The sequence below is a fragment of the Chrysochloris asiatica genome, unplaced genomic scaffold (assembly GCF_000296735.1).
Source record: "Chrysochloris asiatica unplaced genomic scaffold, ChrAsi1.0 scaffold00161, whole genome shotgun sequence".
Classification (NCBI taxonomy): domain Eukaryota; kingdom Metazoa; phylum Chordata; class Mammalia; order Afrosoricida; family Chrysochloridae; genus Chrysochloris; species Chrysochloris asiatica.
Genome location: NW_006408679.1, coordinates 3,473,162 through 3,491,932, shown reverse-complemented (window position 1 = coordinate 3,491,932; position 18,771 = coordinate 3,473,162). Strand labels below are relative to the sequence as shown.

At 47.8% G+C, this 18,771-nt stretch overlaps 1 pseudogene; it reads right to left on the bottom strand.

Moving 5' to 3' along the window:
• Positions 1-6,791: 6,791 nt before the first annotated feature.
• LOC102825031 lies at positions 6,792-12,925 on the bottom strand (annotated as a pseudogene).
• Between the last annotated feature and the right edge of the window lie 5,846 nt (positions 12,926-18,771).

Below are 18,771 nucleotides of genomic sequence, written 5' to 3'. Positions count from 1 at the left end.
TCAAGCCCACCAGCTGCTCCTCAGAAGAAAGATGAGGCTTTCTGCTCCATCAAAGATTTGCAGCCTTGGAGCCCCTTAACAACACTTAACAGCACTTAACAACAGTAACATCATCTGTGCTGTCAAGTCAGTTCTGACTCAGAGTGACCCTGTATAGGGTTTCCAAGGAGCAGTTGGTGGGTTTGAACCACTGACCTTGTGGTTAGCAGTACAGTGCTTACCCCACAGCATCACACCAGGATAAGCCATAGAGGATTCCCATGCCAATCACCCACCCTTCCTGTGTTTTAAAGCCAGAAAATGCAGGAAGGGTGAGTGGTTGGCACTGGAAAATTCTCCAGAATTTTCTGCAAGAGCCAGGGAGCTGGTGGCTTAGGTAGAATCCTGAAAGCTTCCTTTGGGAGAGAGATGGTTTCTATGTCCTTCCTTTAAATCCCACTCAGCAGCACCACTCAAAAGGAACACCCCCAGCCCAATGCTATGCGGTGATGGGCACTTCTTGTCCCTACACTTAACCAGGACTCAGTAAAAGGAGGGACTGTGGAAGAGTCCTATGGGGTGTTCTCAGTTGGAGCTATCCTAGCAAAGAAAGGCAAAGCCAGTCTGGACCACCAGCTGCTGGAGGCCAGGCCTCAGGCCTCTTGCTTACTGCAGGCTCTTTTAACCCCAGGGTCAGAGGCACCATTCTTAATAAACTTCTGTGAAGAAACACAGAGCCCAGAGTCATATCCGAGCTGTCCTCAAACCCTTCAGCACAACCTCCCTGCACTCAAGCAGGCTCAAATGTCTCTAAACTCAAATTTTTACATGGAGCCTTTAGTTGTGCCTAGTGGCCCTCTGGCCTTGGTTTTCCTCAGATCTTCAGAGCAGGCTGCTTGCTCCCTTGTCCTCACCCAGCACCACCTGCAGTTCCAGCCTCTCTCCACAATTCTCCAGCGACAGCAGCACTGATGGAGCCAGGATGGCATCGTCTCCATTTACCTACCCCATGGAAGCCCTAGAGGCTGGGGCTGGAGATAAGGATCTGAACCCAGGACCTCATGTGGGCTACAAGGGCTGCTGCTGCCAGGGAGGCTTCCCAAGGTCTAGAACCAGGAAAAAAGGAATACCACAGAACAAATGACCACAGCCTGAACAGTGACGTGGAAGGGAAAACCATCCCTATAAGATGAGGTTTTGTGCTCCAGTAAAGGCTGACAAGACATCAGTAACTCTTTACAGGGTTGCTGTGAGTTAGAACCTACTTGACAGCGAACAAGATGTTCAGAGGGAGCACTGTGCCCAGGGAGGGAGGCAGCCCTTGCCGTGTTTGGTGTGGGAAGACCTGCTGTATGCTGGAGGGTTAGAATAGCAAAGAAGCCTCCTGGGGGGAAGATACTACCTCAACTCCTTTCCCCACTTCAGCCCCAGCACAGGATTCCTAAATCATTCTCCTCTGGCCAAACAGACTCTCTCAGGTGGTTTTACAAAGTTTAATAAGAAGTCAGTGTGGTCAGCCAGCAAATATGCCAGTGTGGGAGGAAGGTCACCCTAGGCTTCAGGGCTCCCTCGCCCAGGTTGGTCCTAGCTGCCCAGCCCCTACCCAGATGAGAGCACAGCCTTGGGGCCCTCATCTCATCTCTCAGACCTGTTGGCAATCTCTGCCCCTTAGACATGTGATGTCCAGAGCCTGCCCAACCATCATGGCCCCTCTGGTTCTTCTGATGTCCAGAGTCTGCCAAACCATCATGGCCCCTCTGGTTCTTCTGATGTCCAGAGTCTGCCAAACCATCATGGTCCCTCTGGTTCTTCCCAAACAAGCACACTTCAAGAAATCATCTAGATAGTCAGCATGGCTGGGAAACAGCTGCCACAAGGCAGGCCCTGCCAGGCTGAGGAAGAGACCCTCAGTGAAGGGAGACTGACAGTGTGGGGCAGGCAGGGGGATGCCAAACTAGCAAGTAGAACCCGTGGCCACGGGAGCCTGCCTGGGTGGATATTAAACCCTTGTTGCAAACTCTGGGCAATAATTAGTCATCACATATTAGCTGCATTTGTGTAGGTGTGAAGCCTACTATTCATCCACACTTTCCAGTTAACTCCTATTCATCATCTCATCTCATTTCTCTGGTAACCCTGAGTGGAGAAAACAAGAATTACCACTGAGGACCGGAGCCAGAATGATCAGCAGGATTGCCAACCAAAAAGGCAGCCCATGTGTACCCAAGAGTGTGATGTGGTCAATGGGACAGAGGGCTGACTGTGAAGGTGCCAAGAAGGAAACCACCACTATCTCCCTACTGCCCACCTGAGCTGATGGCAAGGATTCAAATGGCGCCCAGGCAGCAGTGTAAGTGGCACCTGTAGCCAACTTGTTGTTGTTTGTACATCAAGTCAATTCAGACTCATGGAAACTCCACGTGTGCAAAGTAGGAATTGCACGGCTGTGACCTTTCAGAAGCAGAACGGCACGCCTTTCTTCTGAGAAATCTCTGGGTAGGTTTGAACCATGAAGCTTTTGGTTAGCAGTCCAGTGTTTATTGTGTCATCCATACATGCCTCGTAGCAGACTTGAGGACCTTCTGAGATGCTGGCAGAATGCTGCAGGAAGTGGATGAGCATTCTCAGATATTGAAATAGGCCCGGTACAAATTCAGGGTATTTGTATCACGAAATCTTGCAATTTTGTTAAGATGATAGCAAGATTGCAAGCAACTCCAGTCCACAGGAACAACTCTGATCTTCTAGATGTGGAGGAAACTTGAGAAATAAAGACCACTTCCTTGAGGCACTATCACAGGCTCAAGCATCTGGACCACTACTTACCTCCACAGACATCAAGCCTGGACATCACAGGGATGATACTGCCCCTGGCTGAAGTGGGAGGCGGTTAAGTGAGCACACACTGGGGTTAGGATCTTGCCACCAACATCTACAGTTACACAACTCAGAAAACTGCTTAACCACTCTGTGTTTTGGCTTCCTTCTCCATAAAATGAGGTGGGAGGCAGTACAGGAGAGTGATGCTGCTTCTCCTTTTGGACTATTGGGTAGCATCTATTGGACAACTGTAAAGCACTTAGCCCAGTGTCCAATTCTAATGAGTATTCAAAAGTGGTTTATGTCACTTTTACAATTACTATCTTAACCAAAGATTCTATAGATGAATCCTGATCAAAAGAGGGGAAAGGCAGAATACCATTCCAAATTCTCACGGACTCATGGAGGCTGAATGAACTCCCCAAACTACTGCCCTGAGAATTTTAAGTCTTAAACTAAAAATACCCTCTGAAGTCTACTTTAAACCAAATAAGTTTAGTTTAGGTAATAAAGAATGTCTGCTTTCAGCACTGGGCTCTTGTAAGAACTATCAATACAGGATCAGATCAACAACAGCAACTACAAAGATTAGACAGGAAATTTAGGGGGCAGTGAGCTTAAGTTAATGAAGAAAGAACAATTTGGAAAAGGAAGGTGTGAATAGATGCATAGCTTGAAGAATGTGATGCAGGTCGCTGAACTGTACATGTAGAAATTAATGAATTGGTGTAGCTTCTGTTTGGATATTCTCAATAACAACAAAAGAAAATAAATGAAGTTACTTCTCCAGCTAACAGAAAACACAAGGGCAGTGCCTCATTTGATTCTTCTCTGTTGGAGCCCAATGAACACCCAGGAAAGATTTGCCCCAACACTATGTAAACAAACAAGAGGAGTGTATGAAGGGAAACAGCAGCCGCTTCTGTTTACAGTCACCTTAAGGCAGAACCAGCTGGACGGTCCCTGACAGATGTCACAGGAGTGGAGAAGGAGAGAAATGGGTGAGAGGAGTGGAAGATGGGGGTGGGGGCGGGGGAGGGGGAGGGTGCTTGGTAGTAATCGTTCTTCATCCAATAAGGGATGGCCTGAATCTTTCCTTATCCCCACCTAGGGAAATCTGCAAACCTGCCATAGCCATAGCCTCAGAAAAGTCCCAGGATCCTACACATCGGCACCCTGGGCCTACAGGTACCAATACAGGTGAACACTATCCACTTCAGTTAACCTTAACTGCAAGCCCTTAACAATCCACCGAGCTTCAGGGCCGCGAGGAGCTTGGAGGTCATTTGGTCTACCACACTACCGACCCCTGTCCCTGGGGAAAACACTTGGGGCTGAAAGATGAAGGCCACCCAGGGTCTCAGGTAGCCATTCTTATCACGTACGGGAAACTTGGGGGATTTGGTTTCTTTGCACAACTCTATTGACTTTCGTCTCTCCTCCCCCATCTCCCCAGCTTCCCTCCCCAGGATTCCACCAGGCTGCTCTGAGTGGTCGGGCACCCAGGGGCAGTGGAAGGTGCTTGTCTCCCCGGGAAAAAGGGATTCTTGGCCCTCTCCCAGGCCGCCTCACTGATAATCCAAGAAGGAAACTCTTCAGAGCTAAACTCCTGATTAAACTGGAGGTCTAATTCCCGTAGACAGATTCCCAAAGAAAGGGATGAAGAAAAAGCAGGAACCTCAGAGAGGGAAGTCTGGAAGAGTGTCAGGAAGTTCCTATGAGCGCAGGGTTAGTAGCGGGGGCGCGGAGTCCGCGCAGCCTGGGACTGACCCTTTCCCCTTATCACCCCTCCAAGACACCCCCGCTTCAGCGGTAGGGGCTGCGGATCCAGAGAGACGGGCCCCTCAAACCAACATCTGACGTGGTATCTGGCAAAGCCCCCAGTGCCGCAAAGTTCCAGGAAAGTGGAAAAGGCAATCCCCCTCCTCTATGACTCCTACCCACTTTACCTGCGGCGGCGGCGACCGGGCTTAGCTGGCGTGTCCAGGGGAGTTGTCTGGCCCTGCCTGGCCACGGTGGCCTGCCTCCGGACCTCTTAAAAGTTACGAAGTGAAACTCTGACGGCTCTTGCACATGCGCAGAACTCGCGCCCAATTTGGAGTCCTTCCTCGCGCCGGCGCAGGCTGTCTGTGCGCCCCTCGGCTCCCTTCTGTCCCACTCTGGCCTGAGGGTCGTTTTTTAGCCATTGAGACTCCTTCAGGCGATCTGAGGACCCCGACTCGGCCAGTTTGCGTCTAGTGGCCCAGAGGGCGCCGCCGGGGCTGAATCCTCGCATAACCCTATAAAGACCCGTGCCAAGCGCAAACTAGACAATGCCAGGCGGGGAAGGCACTTGCAAACATTTGTAAATGTCCCTGAGTTGCATAGAATTTCCTGGACAAGGTAGAGGGTGTGAAGGGGTGGGTGGATGGAGAATTAGGTCAGGTGCGCCCAGCGTCAGGCTGCAGCTCCCGCCACTGTTTGGAGCTGGGAGGGTGAAAGCCCTGGCTGCTCCGTTTGACCTAAACGGAGGCCGCAGCGGCTCCCGGGGGCCAAGGCCGGTACTGCCCGTGTCGGGACCGCCGGGAGAGGCCCAGGGACAGTGACTCTGGCCCAGCAAAGGGATCTTATGGACTGGGTAAGGCGATGTTACGTTTGAGCGAGTGGTCTCCGAAATGACACTGTGAATTCCTCAAGGGAAGAGCCAGCCACGTCGCTCCAGGTGTGGGGTATGCACACAGCAGCACTGAGGGGTGGGTTCAGTGGGGGACTTGACAGCCTGAGAAACAGGAACTCATGGCTCCCTTGCATCTATGAAAATGACAAACTGAGCCTGCGAAAGAAGTTAGACTCCTTGATTTTAGAGAGCAAAGAGATTTCAAAATTAGAATTTTAAGTAGGTTAAATTTATTTCAAAATCCAAGCTGAGTTGGATTGGAATATGAATTTAGAGAACCATAGCTTCTTATATGCCAAGTAGTGTAAAAAACTGTATCTAGTAAAAATAGGGAATGTTTCTATATCTCAGAGAAGGAGGTTATCCTAGTCATAGCTAATTAAGAGCTGTCCCGACAGGCCAAGAACATGTCACACCTTAAAAACACCTGTAATCCTAGCGTTTTAAAACGTAAACTCAACACTTTCCTAATCTGGCACAAAATCTGAAGGAATAATAGGAATTCATATAGTACTGATGATGACTTTGATCAATTTTTTTTTCAATTTTGATGCAATAAAAGTTGAAATTGTATCTACCCACTGTATCCAGAAAGCCAAAATGCCTACAAAATGAAAAGATGTTTTCCTCATATCTGAGAGGGCAGACACCAGATAGCAGATTCTGAATACATTTCAATACTTGCTTCCTGTACAAAATAACTGAGAACTTGGCCAACTTCTATACACCACCTTCTTAGTTTTGCAATCGAATTTACATAATCCTTGTAAAACCTGTTACTCCCTCCTCACAATTTGTAAGATTCTGAGTTAAATAAAAACAACAAAAAAGGAAAACAAAGAGAAAAGATTTCAGGACAAAAGGTGTATTATTTGCTTCTTGCCAAATCCCTTATTAACAGGGTTGGGAATGAACACCTATAATTGACACCATGTCCCAGGCGCAATGAGGCTGGATCTCCTGCCCAAACCACAGGGCTCAACCCAGGTCCAGGGAGAGGACAAACAAGTGATGATAAATCATGGGCTCTGCCCTTAAGTTACATCATCTAGATGTGCAAGTGTTGAGGAAATAGTGCAGTGACTAATATCAAGAATGGAGAAGACTGGGCAGGGACAACCCAGTAGCCAAAGTCTTGTCCCTGGACGCAAAAGTCACTAGGAGAACTGTCTGCTCAAAGGAAGAATCCAGAAGTCCCATCCTTATCAACCTTCTTCTGGTATATGTAATAGAGCTCAGCTGAGAGCTGTGAGCTTTTGTCCATCAACTGCCCAGTAGCTCCCTCTCTTCTCATGTCCTAGAAGAGTTCTGACACATGACCCTATGGCATGTGCACCTATGGCATCAGATCCTTGGGCACAAGTGCCCCATTGAAGGCACAGCTGCACTTCTGCACCCTCATGTTGGGCAGGCTCACCACCTGGGGCCTGACCCTGCCTTCCTCCTTGATGCTGATGATCATGGGCAGCAAGGCCGTCTCTTAGGCGATGCACTGCCGCGGCGCCAGAAATGGCCACTGGGATTGCTGGCAGGAGCCCACACACTGGTAAGTCAGGAAGTCTGGGGCGGGGGGGGCTCCAGGACCCAGTTCTCTGTCCACTTCAACCCCTGCAGGTTGATGTACATCTCCTGGTGGAAGCAATGGGTGTCCTCTAAGTCAATGCACCTTGGGGTCACAATTACCCTGAGCTCTGTGGGGGGCAAAGAGAGTCAGGGTCATTGGTCAGCTGTGAAGGCTGAGGCACAGGGTGAGGCATAGCTGGTATCTAGGAGGGAGAGTTATGACCCATCTTTCATTATGTTCTGCAAGCTGGATCCATGATATAAGAAGAATGAATATCCAAACATAATAGTGAATATGTGACGTCTTAGGATAAGCACTGAACTCAAGGTCGATTTGAGCCGCAAGGTCAGTGGTTTAATCTAACCAATGGCTCCTCAGGAACCCTATACAGGATTGCTGTGAGTAGGAAGCAACTTGTAACAATGACAACATTTACTGAGGTCTCCTACGAGTTGCAGAAGGAATATTACACATGTTGTTGTTGTTAAGTGTCGTAGAGTCGGTTCCGACTCATAGTGACGCTGCACAGAGTTTCCAAGGTTGTAAATCTTTACAGGAGCAGAATGCCTCATCTTTCTCCTGCGGAACCTCTGGTAGTTTCGAACTGCTGATCTTGCGGTTCACAGCCCGATCCGTAACCACTACGCTACCAGAGCTCGTCTTTTCCCCCATGTTCCCACAGCAAAGTGAAAAGTCGCCATTGTCAAGATAAGTTTAAGACTGGATTAGTCTGTCAATTCAGGTTCCCGGGCAGACTCCTCGGTGCCTACCCATAGGCCTTCAGGTCCACCGTGTGCAGCTCCAGCTGGGGCTCCCGCTGGCCCGCGCCCTCCAACGCCTGGGAGGCAAAGCGCACCAGCTTGTGGGCGTCGGAGGCCAGGGGGCCCAGGTGCTCCCTCTGCACGGACACCTGCAGCAGCAGCGGTTGCCTGGGCCCGCTCAGCTGCTGCCACAGGCTCACCGCCTCGGTCACGTCAAATGCCTTCCAGCCACTTTCGTGGAAGGACACTAGCCTAGGAGCAGAAGGGGGACCGACCGGTCACAGCGCGCCTCGGGGGCCCCTCACCGTGCCATCCTCCCTGGTCTATGTAGGACGCCCCACATCCACGACCCCCACCCCTGCCACCCTCGCCACCTCCCCTCCCCCACCCGGAGTCCATGAGGGATGTGCAGTTGGCCCCTTCATCGCGCACACGCAGCCACTGGATAGACACCCAGGCCCGGGCTCTGTGTGGAAGAGCCGCTCCTGCCTGCAGAGCTCAGCCTTGGGGACCAGCTCCTGGAAGAGCCACAGCAGGGCTTGCACAAGTTTGCTGTCCAGCGGCAGCCACTGCTCCATGCCAAACACCAGCAGATGTTTGGAGGCCTCAGATGCCAGGAGCCTGCTGGCCAACTCTGGAGCAACTAGCATTTTAGCAGAGCCTCTCCCGGGGGGAAGGGGGTGGGGTGGGTTGGGGTGGGGTGGTGGGCACTGAGGTGGCAGGGCCAATGGAGGGACAGCTGGCCAGCTGGGAGACACCAGTCCCTTTCTGTCTCACTAACCAGATGTCATCAACTAGACTCAGACCCCTGGCCATCCCAGGTGTGTCAGAGCACAACTGCACAGTTTAGGGTTGTCAGGGGCTGATTTTCAGAAGTCGGTTCCTAGGAGGCTCTCTCTGGGTGGGCTCAAACCCCCAACCTTCCCCTTAGCAGTCCACTGCGTATCCTACAGCACCACTGAGGTTACCAGTTACCTAAAATTCTCCCTTGCTTGGGGCCTCTTTAGTAACAATTTTCACCACAACTGGACAGAGTAGCTCCAGGACCCTGAGCTAATAGGGGGCTTCTTATGAGAAGGTGACATCAGAATCCTTACCTCTGGGGCTCCTGGCCTTGGATCTAATCTAGCTCAGACTAATGAGGAGGTGAGCCCAGCCCCACGCCATCCCTGTCAGCGGAACAGCACAGCTAATATTTTACATCTGTCCAAAAAGGGCTCTTTCCTATCTACAATTCTTCTACAATCTTCCTTACTCACTGTCCAGATTTTGCATGCATACGAGGTTATTGAAAATGTCATGGCTTGGGTCAGGTGCACCTTAGTCCTCAAGCTAAAATCTTTGCTCTTCAATACTTTAAAGAGCTCTTGTGCAGCAGATTTGCCTAATGCAATACATTGTTTGATTTCTTGAAAGCTGCTTCCATGAGTGTTGATAGTGGATTCAAGATGCTTTTGAGTTTTGCTGTTGGAGGAGAATATTGGAAGTGCCATGGACTGCTAAAAGAACGAATAGATCCATTTTGGAAGAAGTGCAGCCAGAGTGCTCCTTGGAGGCCAAGATGGCCAAACTTCATCGCTCATACTTCGGACATATTGTCAGGAGGGACCAGTTGCTGGAGAAGGATATCATGTTTGCTAAGGTGGAGGGTCATAGAAAAAGAGAAAGACCCCCATAGAAAAAGAGAAAGACCCCCAATGGACTGGCCAAGTGGCAACATCGATGGACTCAAGCGTGGCAACAGTAGTGAGGTTGGCCCAGGATCGAGCAGTGTTTCATTCTGCTGTGCATAAGGTCGCTATGAGTCGGTACTGACTCGGTGACACCTAACAACAACAACAAAGAGGTAGACAAAACAGACCATTTTTTCCAAATGAACTAACAGATTCAGAGAAGATGTTAAAGTCATTTGCTCAAGGTCAGGCTACTCTGTTGTTCGCAGCTGTCCAGTAAACCCCAGACACAGGAGGAGCGGATGGAATCAGACCTTCGGCATATGGAGGGTTTTCACTGGCTGATGTTCAAAGTATAACTCCACTCCTTCCTTCTCAGCCCATCTTAGCCTGGAAGCTCTGCTAAATCCTGTTCCTCATCATAGCAACACACAAGGTCCCACTGACAAAATGAGGTGCATTGGCTGGGAATTCAACCCATGTCTCCATCCTGTTACTGTTGTTAAGTGCCAAGGACTCATAGTGACCCTGATATATAGCGTGTCTGAGGAATGGCTGAAGGCTTGAACTACTGACCTTGTGATTAGCATTCAATTGCTTAGTAGCTTAGTGGTTATGGATCGGGCTGCTAATCTCATGGTCATCAGTTTAAAACTTATCAGCAATTCTGGAGGAGAAAGATGAGGCTTTCTGCTCCCATAAAGATTTACAGCCTCGGAAACCCTATACAGAGTCTCTGTGAGTTGGAACCAACTCCACGGCACATAACCACCACAGCACCACACCATGACTCCTTTACCACTGTGCCACCAGTGCCCCCTCAGGCTATGAGTTCTTGTTGTTAGGTGTCATCAAATCGGTACTAACTCACAGTCACCCTATGTACAACAGAACGAAACACTGCCTGGTCCTGGACCAATCTCACAATTGTTGCCATGCTTGAGCCCACTGATGCTGTCCCTCTGCCAATCCATCTCACTGGGGGTCTTCCTCTTTTTCTCTGACCCTCCACCTTACCAAACATGATATCCTTCTCCAGCGACTGGTCCCTCCTGACCATATGTCCGAAGTATGAGAGACGAAGTTTGGCCATCCTGGCCTCCAAGGAGCACTCTGGCTGCACTTCTTCCAACACACATCTGTTGGTTCTTTTTGGCAGCCTATGGTACTTTCAATATTCTCCTCCAACACCATAACTCAAAAGCATCAATTCTTCTACAGTCTTCCTTATTCACTGTCCAGCTTTCGCATGCATATGAGGTTATTGAAAATACCATAGCTTGGGTCAAGTGCACCTTAGTCCTCAAGATGACATCTTTGCTCTTCAACACTTTAAAAAGGTCTTGTGCAGCAGATTCGCCCACTACAGTACGTCGTTTGATTTCTTGGATGCTGCTTCCATGAGTGTTGATAGTTGATCCAAGAAGAATGAAGTCCTTGGCAACTTCAATCTTTTCTCTGTTGATAAGAATGTTGTTTATTGGTCCAGTGGTGAGGATTTTTGTTTTCTTTATATTGAGATGCAATCCATACTGAAGGCTGTGCTCTTTGATCTTCATCAGTAAATGTTTCAAGTCCTCTTCACTTTCGGCAAGCAAGGTTGTATCATCTGCATATTGCAGGTTGTTAATGAGTCTTCCTCTAATCCTGATGCCACGTTTTTCTTCATAGAACCCAGCTTCTTGGATTATTTGTTCAGCATACAAGTTGAATAAGTATGGTGAAAGAATACAAGCTTGTCGCACACCTTTTTAAATTTTATACCATTCAGTGTTCCCGTGTTCTGTTCGAACAACTGCCTCTTGGTCCAGGTACAGATTCCTCATGAGCACAATTAAGTGTTCAGGAGTACTTACACTTCGCAATGTTGTCCACAGCTTGTCATGATCCACACAATCGAAAGCCTTTGTGTATTCAATACAGCACAGGTAAATATCTTTCTGATATTCTCTGCTTTCAGCCAAGATCCATTGGATATCAGCAATGATATCCCTTGTTCCACATCTTCTTCTGAATCCGTTTTGAACCTCAGCAAGTGCTCTATCAATGTATGCTTGCAGCCTTTTCTGTATTACCGTTAGTAAAACTATACTCACGTGGGATATCAAAAATATTATGCAATGATTTCTGCATTCCATTGGGTCATCTCTCTTTGGAATGGACACAATTTTGGATTTCTTCCAATCAGTTGGCCAGATAATCCCTCACAGACACCATTGTACCTCATGACTGATCTGAGTATGTTCTTTTTGACAATGAATGCAACACCATTCCTCTTCAATTGGTTGTTACCAGCATCGTAAACCATGTGGTTGTCAGTTTCAAAATGGCCAATACCAGTCCATTTCAGCTCACTAATGCCTAAGATATCGATGTTTATGCATTCCATTTCATTTTTGACAATTTCCAATTTTTCTAGACTCATACTTTGTACATTCCATGTTCCTATTATTAATTGATGTTACAGCTGTTTCTCTTCATTTTGAGTTGTGCCCCATCAGCAAATGAAGGTCCCGTGGGCTTTACTCCATTCGTGACATCATGGTCAACTCTACTTTGAGGAGGTAGCTCTTCCCCAGTTGCATTTTGAGTGCCTTCCAACCTGAAGGGCTCATTTTCCAGCACTATGTCTGGCAATGTTTCTCTGCTATACATAAGGCTTTCAATGACTAAATATTTGGAAGTAGTCATCACTTCTTCTTCCTAGTCTGTCTTCGTCTGGAAGCTCATCTGAAACCTGTCCACCATGGGTGACCCTGCTGGTATTTAAAATGCCCATGGCATAGCTTCCAGAGTCACAGCAACTCACAAGCCACCACAGTAAGACAAACTGACAGAGGAGTGGTGGCAGGCTATGAGGGGCAGTGTGAAATGGAACCCAGAAGTCCTGACTTCATCACTCTGAAGCTGAGCCCGGGGCCTTGCCACACCTAGACATTCCTCTTTCTCTTTCCTGCCCTCCTCTTGTCTGACATCTGGGCTTTGCCATAGGGTCTAACTTGCCACACCTCTTCTGGTCCTTGAGGTGTGGAGTACTCAGTGCAGAGATTAGGACCCAAGATCCCCATGTTCACAGTGCCATCCTCATTGTCCCTTGGGTAATGAACCCCCAGGTGGGTCCCACACACACACCCACACAGAGACACAGGAAGCTCCATCCAGGGTCCCGTAGATAGCAGCAGAGCAGGCATGACCAGGGTACAGCAGGGAGGAAGGTCTCACCTCAGAATTTCTGGCTGAACCTCTTCCCTCAGGAGGGGACCCTGTGGCTACGCTGCAGCAGAGCCACGTACTGGGCCCTCACGTGGGCAGGGATGAGCGGCCCCTCCATGGTGGCCTTGTCCAGCACGGACACCTCGCAGAGATGTAGCTGCTGCAACAGGCTGTCCTGGATGTGCTGCTCGGTCAGGCCCACGGAGGGACTGACGAGGGACAGCCCCCACAGTACCAAGCAGAGCCACAGTGACCACATGCTGCTGCTCAGGGGAGCCAGGGGCAGAGGGCGTGTGCTCTGGCAGAGGCTCCTAGAGGGACTTGTGGCCCAGCAAGGTGTGCGGAGAGCCAGGGTAGGGCCAGCTTTATAGGAGTGGGAGGAGGGAGGGAGGCAGGGCACACCCCTCGGACCTCCTGGGGGCTCCATCAGCCAGACAGGTCCTTGAGCCTGGAGGAGGGGGCTGTCTGGATGCCACACAGTCCTGGGGCCGCTGGCCACTGCTGTCTCAGCTGCTCAGCAGTCATGACTCTTCACCTCAGCTTGGGGTGCCACATCAGTCAAATGAAAGGCTTATTTATTGAAGAAGAGGTAGAATACAGAAATCTTTTTCTCTCCTTGACTCCTGACAGAGTTCCCAGCATGCACCGTTACCTGTTCTTTACTTCAGTGGGAACAGGAGCTGCCAGTTAGCAATCCTTCAGGGATGGGCACCTGGGGTTGCTGCTCAAGAGTTCCTGGGGCCCCAGAGCTTAGGCAGTCAGGCCATGGCTGGAAAACTCCCTTCCTAGGCAGGGAACCTGAGAGTGTTCAGCACTATGGGGCTTTGTCCATCCTCCCCTCTTCCCTGTTGTTCATAGAGTAAGAGTATCATGCTGAAGGGGTCATGTTTTCCACTCCTCCCCCCAATATTTGTGTCTAGAAAGCCCAGACTCAGAGTGAAGACATGTCCCCAAGCTCATGGTTGATGACTGCAAAGAGTCATTTCTTGGCCCAAAGTTGGTTCCACACCCTCTAACTATTCCAGTGTAGAGTCCTGCCCTGGTCCCTGATGGGAACTAACTCAAATAATCCATGTATCCTTCTTGGCAGGAGTAGTGACAAACCCCCTAGACTCCTGTGACTGCTCCAGGACACAGGAGCCCTTTCCTAAAAGTGGATTTCAGGCTGGAGAGTTCTTGTTATAAAATAAAACAATTGAGCAATCAATCCAATTAATAATTAAATTAAATTAAGGGATGAAATACTTCAGGACATACACTAGAAAAGTATTCATTGTTTATCTGCAATTCAAATTAGCTGCAAACTATGCTTTTATTAGTTAAATCTGGCAACTCCAGACTAGAGACAAAAGTAGAAATTGCATGTTGATTGTAAGCCTTTTATTAATGAGTTGATTAGTCCTGAAGCCAGCAGGGCCCTTCCTTTGTCATGTAGAGGAAGGGGCCTGTAATAGTTAGGGTTCTGTTAACTTGACTATGCCAGGATTCTCAGAGGTTTACCAATTTTTGTTGTTGTCAAATGCTGTTGAGTTGGTTTCGACTCATAGCAACCCTGCATAGGGTTTCTGAGAGCAGCTGGTGAGTTTGAACCTCCAACCTTGTGGTTCAAACCCATCTTGCAGTCCAGCTCATTAACTCACAGCATCACACCAGTACTCCAGTTTAGCAGTTAAGATGTGATGATTCCCATGTGATGAACCCTAATACAGGCATAGTTGGCTCTGTGCTGAGGGGTCATGAGGAAGTCATCAATTGAAGGGATGCTTCCTTGAGGGTGTGGCCTGCTCCCAATATAATGGTCACATGAGAAAGGCTCGCTCTCGTTCTCTCTATTCCACTGGAGATCTGGGATTCTGCAATTGTAAGCCATTTCCTTGATAATAAACTTTTCTCTATATATATACACATATATAAGGAGCTTTGGTAGCGTAGTGGTTACAAATTGGGCTGCGAGCCACAAGGTCAGCAGTTCGAAACTACCAGCGGTTCCGCGGGAGAAAGATGAGGCAGTCTGCTCCCGTAAAGATTTACAGCCTTGGAAACCATGTGTAGGGGTTGCTATGAGTCGGAACCGACTCCACGGCACATAACAACAACAACAACAACATACACATATATATGTTTAACTGGTTTTGCTTCTCTAAAAACCCTAGCCTAAGATGGGGCCCAGGGCTCCAGGGAGAAGGCCATGGTCACAGTGGCCTGAAAAGCTCACAGATGGTGCAAGGACCCCAGCGCCCAATCTTCTGTTCTGGGGGAAGAAGGGTGATCAAGGGAATGAGGGGCTCAGTACCCCTGAGTGAGAGTCAATTTTGACCTGGCCCTGGGCCCACAGCTAGGGCTGGTGAGCTGGCTGGTCCAGGGTGTGGGTGGCAAACTCAGCATCTAGATGATGCTAGGGAATGGGAGCTGTAGTTGAGGCTCTGTGTGCCACCTCTTGTCCCTGCTGCCCCAGGTCCTGAGAGACCCAGAATCCACCCCAGCTACAAGTCAGGCTGCAAGTGAAGGCCACAGTAAAATGTGGGGTTCAGCAGCCATAAGGTGACCTGTGTGGATGGAGACCAACTCCACGGGGGCCTGGATCAGACCCAAAGTGGACTCTGGAGTCAGTAAAGACTGGAGCCCAGGAGTTCCTCATTACAGACAGTCCAACATCTGGGGTCTTCCAGTGACCCTGCTCCCCTTCCCAGTCAAGGGTAGTTACCTCAGTGGGTGCTCTGCAAACACAGCCCCAGGGATTCTTTGCTGCCCCTGCTCTTACCAGCTGCTCCCCTGACCCCAGGCCTCGGGACGCATGTGAGTCATTGTGGGTTCCAGATGTTCCCCCTGGGTGGACCCTCCCTGCTCTCCCAAAACAGCAAGGACTCTTTGGGCTACAGTAGGACCAGTCCTTCCCTGGGTCCAAGTCGGGCCATGGACCAGGCAGGAAGAAGGGCAGGTCACGTTATACAGGCCCTTCCTGGCAAGAGTGAATCCTGGACTAAAATGCTTCACTAGCTGTGTGCCCTCTGGTGAGTTTTCTACCCTCTGTCAGTTCACCTACCAAACCTGAAATATGAGGGTTTGTTCTTAAGAGCCATTGAAGGCTTCCAAGGAGCACCTGGTGGGTTTGAACTGCCAACCTTGTGACTAACAGTTCAGTGCTTGTCCTATAGCACCACTCCAGGACTGCTGTATATTTGTTGCATCTTCTTTTGGTGCTTCCTGTATCATTCAATATTACATAAAACAGAACATTACATAAAATCGAGCCCTACTGTGCTATAGAGTAAGCACAGGACTGCTAACTGTGCTAACCGAAAGGTCAACTGTTCAAACCCACCAGCTTCTCTCCAAAGTTCTATACAGGGTTGCTATGAGTTGAAATCTGGTGGAATTAATGGAATTGAAAGCCCACTCTTAAACCTCTTTTTGGTTTATGACATCAGATCACTTCAAGGGAAAGCATCACATAGTTGTCACAATTATGATGGATTACATAATTGCGAAACCATTGAGAACTATGGCCCAGCCACACTGACCTATATTTTGGGGAGTCACAATTCAGTCTAAGGCAGTGACCCTACAGGGCAGAGTAGAATTGTTCCATAGGGTTTCCGAGGCTGTAAATCTTTATGGACTCACACAGACTCACCTTCCACCTGTGGGTTTGAACTGTCTACCTTGAGGCTAGCAGCCTCAGTACTTAAGCCATGATGCCACCAATAACTTATAAGAAAAGGAATGCCTCAATAGGGACTTCAACCCTGGATCCTCAGATTGAAAGTCTGATGCTCTACAAACTGAGCTATCCATGTCCTTTTATATATATTTGTATATATTTAAAATATATAGCCATATCCCTTTAAATGGAGATTCACATTGTTGCTAATCCTTTGCTATTACAATGTTATAATAACTAACCTCATATAAGTGTTACTTTATACATGTTTTAATTTATCTACTGGATGCATGTCTACAAGTGGATATGGTGGCTCACAGTGTTAATTTTAATGTTGTTGTTGTTGTTGTTGTTAGGTGCCATCGAATCAGTACCGACTCATAGAGACCCTATGTACAGCAGAACGAAACACTGCCCGATCCTGGGCGAATCTCACAATTGTTGTCACGCTTGAGCCTATTGATGCTGCCATTTTGCCAATCCATCTTGCTGGAGGTTTTCCTCTTTTTCTCTGACCCTCCACCTTACCAAACATGATAGCCTTCTCCAGTGACTGGTCCCTCCTGACAATATGTTCGAAGTACGAGAGACAAAGTTTGGCCATCTTGGCCTCCTAGTAGCACTCGGCTGCACTTCTTCCAACATAGATCTGTTGGTTCTTTTGGCAGCCCATGGCACTTTCAATATTCTCCTTCAACACCATAACTCAAAAGCATCAATTCTTCTACGGTCTTCCTTATTCACTGCCCAGCTTTCACATGCATATGAGGTTATTGAAAACACTATAGCTTGGCTCAGGCGCACTTAAGTCCTCAAGTTGACATCTTTGCTCTTCAACACTTTAAAAAGGTCTTGTGCATCAGATTTGCCCACTGCAATACATCGTTTGATTTCTTGGCTGCTGCTTCCATGAGTGTTGATAGTTGATCCAAGAAGAATGAAGTCCTTGACAACTTTAATCTTTTCTCCATTGATAAGAATGTTGTTTACTGGCCCAGAGGTGAGGATTTTTGTTTTCTTTACATTGAGATGCAATCCATACCAAAGGCTGTGGTCTTTCATGTTCATCAGTAAATGTTTTAAGTCTTCTTCACTTTCAGCAAGCAAGGTTGTACCATCTGCATATCACAGATTGTTAATGAGTCTTCCTCCAATCCTGATGGCACATTTTTCTTCATATAACTCAGCTTCTTGGATTATTTGTTCAACATACAGGTTGAATAAGTATGGTGAAAGAATACAACCCTGTCACACACCTTTTTTAATTTTAAACCATTCAGTGTTCCCATGTTCTGTTTCAACAGCTGCCTCTTAGACCACGTACAGATTCCTCATGAGTGCAATTAAGTGTTCAGAAATACTCATACTTTGCAATGTTGTCCATAGCTTGTCATGATCCACACAATCGAAAGTCTTTGCATAGTCAATAAAGCACAGGTAAACACCTTTCTGATATTCTCTGCTTTCAGCCAAGATCCATCGGCCATCAGCAGTGATATCCCTCATTCCACGTCTTCTTCTGAATCTGGCTTGAACCTCTGGAAGTTTTCTGTCAATGTATGCTTGCAGCCATTTCTGTATTACCTTTAGTAAAACTTTACTCGCATGGGATATCAAAGAGATTGTCTGATGATTTCTATATGCCATTGGGTCACCTCTCTTTGGAATGGGAACAAATATGGATCTCTTCCAATCAGTCGGCCAGATAGTTGTCTTCCAAATTTCTTGGCAGAGATGAGTGAGTGCCTCCTGTGCCGACTCACTTTCTTGAAAGATTTCCATTTTCATTCCATCAATTCCTGGTGCCTTGTTCTTTGCCAATTCCTTCAATGCATCTTGGACTTCTTCCTTCAAGATCATTGGCTCTTGATCATATGCTACCTCTTGAAATCAACCATTTCCTTTTGGTACAGTGACTCTGTATTCCTTCCCTTTTCTTTTGATGCTTTCTGCATCATTCAATAATTTGCCCAGAGAATCCTTCAATAACGAAAGTTGAGACTTGAATTTTTTCTTCAGTTCCCCCAACTTGAGAAATGCTGAGCGTGTTCTTCCTTTTTGGTTTTCTGACTCCAGATCTTTGCACATTTTGTTGTGATATTTGACTTTGTCTTCTTGAGCTGATCTTTGAAATGTTCTGTTCAGTTCTTGTACCTCCTTATTTATTTCATTTGCTTTAGCATCTCTACACTGGAGAGCAGGTTTCAGTATCTCTTCTGACATGCATTTTGATCTTTTCCTTCTTTCTTGTCTTCTTAATGACTTTTTGCTTTCTTCCTTTATGATGTTCTTGATGTCATTCCACAATTCTTCTGGTCTTTGGTCTTTAGTGTTTAATGCATCAAATCTGTTCTTCAGATGATCTGTAAATTCAGGTGGGATATATTCAAGGTCATATTTTGGCTCTTGTGGACTTGTTTTCATTTTCTTCAGCTTCAGTTTGA